This window comes from Liolophura sinensis, chromosome 5, assembly GCF_032854445.1.
Source record: "Liolophura sinensis isolate JHLJ2023 chromosome 5, CUHK_Ljap_v2, whole genome shotgun sequence".
Taxonomy (NCBI): Eukaryota; Metazoa; Mollusca; class Polyplacophora; order Chitonida; family Chitonidae; genus Liolophura; species Liolophura sinensis.
The window spans coordinates 12295108-12301107 of NC_088299.1; positions in this window are offsets into that span (position 1 = coordinate 12295108).

Consider the following 6000-nt stretch of genomic DNA (forward strand, 5'->3'; position numbering starts at 1 on the left):
TAGTATTATTCCGTGCACAATTCCGTTCCACGAAGCAAATCCGTCTTCAGTCAAGATTTTTAGCACGATTTTATATAAGTCGTTTTTTAACCTTACAAACCCAAATAATGACCACCTCATGAATGTCGTCTTAAGACTATAGTGTCAAAATTTCAATGTCCAATACTAAAACTAAGTACTGTGAAGGGGTCTTAAACTTCTGATGTAAGTCAGAAATGGCTTAGTGGAATCAGCCCCATGCAGAATGCCCTTCACCACCTTTAATCCCATTCTCGTACACGGAATTTAGTCTATATGATTGCCCTATTTCCAGTGGTATCGGGGCCTTGTACGAAGCATTCGACGGTGTGGTCTTACATAAAGACCACTTCCTTGAGAAATGTAGGAAGGTTTTCAGGTAAGTTGCCAAACGTAAGGGATTTCCTCCACCCTTAAATCCGGAAGCCTTAATCGTATATAAAAGTGAAAAATTAAAAATTATTCAGTTTGGTGTTGAACCTCATGCATAAATACAATTATAAATATAAGATAGAGGACGTGTTGAATGTCCATTTTTTTTTTCTAACGTAGGTTAATAGATGCACACTGGTTTGTACAGTGCTCGGCTGGTCTAATCCGAAGAAAATTGTCTTAAAAAACATAGCCCATGCTAGACCAAAGGTATATATACGTCAATAAGGTATCCCACATATAATGCTTAGAAAGGAAACAATTCTAGTTTGGTGATGTTGCGTAATTGTGATATCGCAGTTCAAAGTAAGCAAAGGTCGAGCATAATTGTGAAATTGAAAGCTCTGTCATATTATCAATTTTATTAAATCGAGACAGGAGTTATTTCCATAACCCAAGCTGTGTCCACTAACGAGACACGGAGACTTTTAACCATGTGTGCTTGGGTTATGAGTGACGCGACATCGTGTTTCCGTTTTCTCTTAACATCCCTTGGCGTCGTAAAATTTCCAGATTAAAAATTGATTTATTGTTACCAAGGACGTCAGAAAAAAGGCTATGGCAATGTAGATCTGTTCCCCCAAGGCCTGTTATTGGCTTTCTTTTCTTTTAATATACACCTGAGTGAGCCGAAATTATATGAAATATATTTTTATGGGGAACAGTAGACCAATTTTTGTTTAGAACGGTTTAAGCCTTAGATGTATAACTTGGTTTGTATGTTCAGCTTATATTGGTTCACTGCCTTCTCTCTGTGTCCTTATAGTATGTTGTTATATGATAAACCATATATGATAAACCATACTGACCATCTATTTTTTTTAAGCCCCATGTTAATTTCTTTCTTGGGAGAGACGTAGTAGGCAAAGGAAACCAGACGAATGGGCCTGCCCTGCGGAACTCTGTATATACATGTAACTTGATAATCTAGTGAAGGCTCTTAACTACACTAGCGAAGACTCACACTTGATCTTTAACTTATACCAGAATGATATTGGGGTACATACCATTGTTCAATTTATTAATATTAACTATCAAGAAAGAAGTCAGGTTCAAAAGTAAATGGTTGATAATCGACAAAACAGCTCCATGTTGATCTGTAATTGTCACCATGAATGGGCAAGTTTATTCTTAACTACATTTCATTACATAACACCGAGGGCCGATTCCACAAAATCATTTCTGACTTTTAGTTGGAGAAAACATAAAAATTACAGACGAAAGAGTGTTAAAAGATATTTGTAAATTTGGTTTTCAATATTTCCTCGATTTTTCCATAAAGAGAAAAAGACAATTAAAAATAATTTTTTCATCGTGGGTATTTGGGGTCACATCTTGATATATATGTTGTCTTTGTGTAATAATATAATGTTATAACACATGTTTAAAGAATAACAAATGGTCTTTTTCAGCTAACAAATGTGTTCAACCTGGATATTGATCATATTTATAGTTTGATATATTCATAAATATGATCATTCTTCATATGACAGGTCCCGGGATCACGAAGCGATCTTAGGCTTAGTCAAAATTTCAAATCGAATTAGAATTGTTGTTGCTTATGTTGCAAGGTCAAAATTTTGCTTGATAACGTAAATTCTGAGTAACTTATCGTACAACAGGTTTCAGCTAAATTAACGGAAAGGAACATACAACATTTAATGACTGAAGTTTTGGCTTAAGTCTAAGATCGCTTCGTGATCTCGGAGCAGGAGAGCTAGCGTCACACAGCGCCCCGCTGCCTGACGTTTGTGATTATGGCGCGATATACAGAATGCATGACGTTCTGTGTTCGACGTCATTCGTTTTCAAGGGAACAGCTGGTGTTACTTGCAACGCTAAGACGCAAGCCGTTGGCATATCTGTAGGCCCAGGCTGCGGAGAACGGTCGAGTTTTGTTGTCCGTCTAGAGCTGGGTTTACAGTATATCTAGCGACCTTCACGTTTTAGTCACCAATGCCTAGAGTAGCCAGAGACTACAGTGGGGGTAAGTAGGCCCTACTACATGTATATTTACAATTTTGCTAATAATTTAACGAAATCTGGGGTTAATCCGTATAAATGGCTGTACTGATCCCAGATGAAATCGTAGTTATACCTGAATATACGTTGCCATGTAAATTATTGAAGGGATTAAATGGGAGATGTTTTTGGTAAAACAATCCATCTTGAATATTCAAATCATTTTTCTTTATGTTTACAAAGAATAGTTCGAATTGTTGCCTTCAAGTTCAGTAAATATCGGGGCCCAGTTGCACAAACCGTCTTACAACATTTTTTGATCGTACATTTGTCGTACGATATTTTGTACGTCACTATTACCGTACCATTGCCCTATGTGTGCAATTATCATTATACATGTACGACATCTTTGCGAAATTGGGAAATGTCTCGTAACTGTTCTGTTTATACTGTGTTAAATTAATTCTCAAGTCTGAAAGGGCTGTAATGTGGCCCATTTTAAAAGTTTTAATTAACTTTGTTACCTATTTTGAACGATATATTGTTAAAAATAATTATTTGGGCTATTCAGAAACTAGTGTTTTTCAAATAAAATTTTTTATTGAAATTGTTCTAATAGAATTTTCGCCAAAATATTCCGTTACAGTTATGGTAATGTGCATATATATAAAATATTACAGTTATCCGTCCAGGACTAGGTTTGTAACCAATCCGTAACCTACTAAAAAAGAGGGCGAGTTTTGATTTAAGTTGTTGTTTGAAATGTGATTTCTGCGCTTGTATATGGACAATGTGTGGAATTTACTGTTTAGAAAACTTCGCGCGTGTTTTTATGGAGAAAACGTGAACGCCATTTATGGCAAATTCATGCAGTCAGACGTCTCGTTATGACGTCCGAATGCTCCACGGAGGGCGTATCATGCCTGTCGGGTGAACGAAGACGTTGTGACGATAACGGTTAGACGTCATGACGACGTCATACTCAACGACTCCACTCATTGGTGACCAGCAAATCAAACAGTGGGCGCCTACGATTATGTGGAAACATCGCTGTCGCCAGCTTATGAGGACCAACAACGTAACAATAACGTCGAATAAAATCACACGATTGGCTAGGCTAGGCTGGCGAAACCAGTGTTTCCATAAAATCGTAAGCGCCCAGTATCACCCAAGCAGTGGCCTTAGTCAAAATATTAATCATTAAATTTGGTATTTTCCTTTCCCATATTTTAGCTGAAATTAGTTGTGCAATAACATGTCCAGAATTGAAATTTTGACGTATGTCTAACATCGAGTTCATGAAGCTCACTTAGCCCAACTCTTAACTACCTTAACAACATATCTTGTAGAGATATAAAGTGCACTTAGCTAATGGCAACTTAACACTAAGTAAGTTTCATGAAACCGGCTCCAGGAGTCTGTCTTAAGTGAGACTTTGCTTAATTTCAAAACAGTTTTCTCCCCTAAAACTGTGACTTACCTTAGGGATTTTTATTTTAATACTTAGATGTTTAAGACAATATTAGAAATTTGCGTTTATGTCTTTAGTTAATACTAAGTGTGACAAAGACGGATTTGTAATCCTGGGGTGAGGTGCACACATTTTGACCTCATATTAATTTCAACATTATGACGAAGTCTTTTTATATTTTATTTTCCTTCCTGAAGCGGCGTACCGGCGCATAGCCAACTCGATATGCTGGAGAAGGCCCATGCCCCGATCTGGAGAGGTAAGTAGTATTTAATGCACCATACATGTATAGCCATGCTGTCGTGAATTTCCATGGAAGCGGGCCGTGGTCTAGTGCTTGAAGGTACTTGCCTTCCCTAGGATGCAGGAAGCGCGCGTTCAAAACCGGCCTTGGGCAGGGAATTTGTCGATTCTCACAAACGTCTATAACGTCCGAAGCGTGACCCTTTGCACAGCTTAACGCTGAAGAACAGTTGTCTTCCACCAATATGGCCTTCATATCTTTACGTCACACGCGGGAAAACTCGTCAGTATCTTGCCAAAGGTCGATGGCACACTCCGGTTACACGAGCCCACACTCTGTAAACTGACTGATATCGTTTAAGTGAAAAAATGAATTTGGGGGAAATATGCAATATTTTACTATAACTTGTAGCCTTTTTAACACGTGAAAGCATAAATTAATCAACATGCACTTAAATATCAAATTGTGTGTACGTGTATTTTTCATCTGTATTCCGTGTAAAGTTGGCCTTGTGAGATATAAATATGTCCGTCACATTTTCTTGATTGTTTTATACCTTCAGGCTCGAGCGGCCGAGCGGCGCAGACGGCTGTATTATAGGCGGCGGAGGTACAGGGAACTCATGGGATACACAGGTTACATTGGAGGTGGCCAGCGACGATTACCTCGCAGGTCACGACGATCCGGAAGTAGTCCACAGCGCCGGTCGGCAAGCAGGCGAAATGGCCGGCCTCAGGGTCGACGGGGGTTCTAGTAACTTCTGGTCTACCTAGTACAAAGTCGAGTCTTCATCAGCTCTGGCTTGACCAACCTGATCCCTAATATTATTTATCGCGCCTTTCCATCAACGGACGCTGAAGTTCAGATTGCGGAAATTTGTCTGTGTTGGCAAATTTGGCGATGGACTTGACTGTTTGATTTCCTTGTTCTTCCATCAGATCTCAAATCAGCCGTGGACGTATTGACAAACGTTTTGTCCAGGGTTGAAATACAAGCTGGCTCTGTGGCGCACGGACATGTAGGATTGTCAACTGGTTCAGCTGGATTAAGCTAATCCAAGCCTGAGATGAAATGTGATACATATGGCATGATCTACCGCATACAACTTGATACATCACATAGCATGTCGGGTTTGGAGGAGGTTGACCCGAAGAAAAAATGTTTCCAACAACGACAAAAGGGTTCAATGGTGTTCGATCGGATAGAGGCTGTCATTAAGTGAATAAAACGAAGGTCATATAAAAATTAATGTGGTTTTGTTCTTTGTTGTAGCATGTGCATGTTATAACGTTATATGCTGCCAGTAAATCAGTTCGGAAGATGTTGTTCTTTTGGGAACAACTGACCGCTTCCGTTGCCTAATGGTTAGAGCGTCCGCCTCGAAAGTCGAGAGAGCCGGGATCAAACCCGGGTCAGGTCATACCAAAGACTTTAAAAATGGTACTTTCCGCTGCCTCGCTTGACGCTAGGCACTGAGAGGTCAGAACAAGGAAAGAGGACTGGTTGGCCCAATGTCAGCATAATGTTACTGGATGGTGTGTCATGTCTGGTGTTTTCGGCATGATACTTCAGAGGCGGCAGCACTTTGGCGGCATGGACTCGTCCTGCCCCCCAAAAATATATGTACACACACCTAAAGACTTGTCGTCATATGACTGAAAAAATGTAGGGTCTATCGACCCGTGAATAGTGGGGTCGCAGGTTCGAATCCAGCTCTAATTAGTTTGGAGCTTTGACCTGAAGATGAATGTATACTTGGCGAAGTGCATTGGTCTACTCCAGTATTCTCAACCAATAAAGCTGATTACCATCGCAGGCCGACGTGGAAAAGTGTTTGAGTATATTGGCTTAAACGCCGATTGTAGCTTAATTC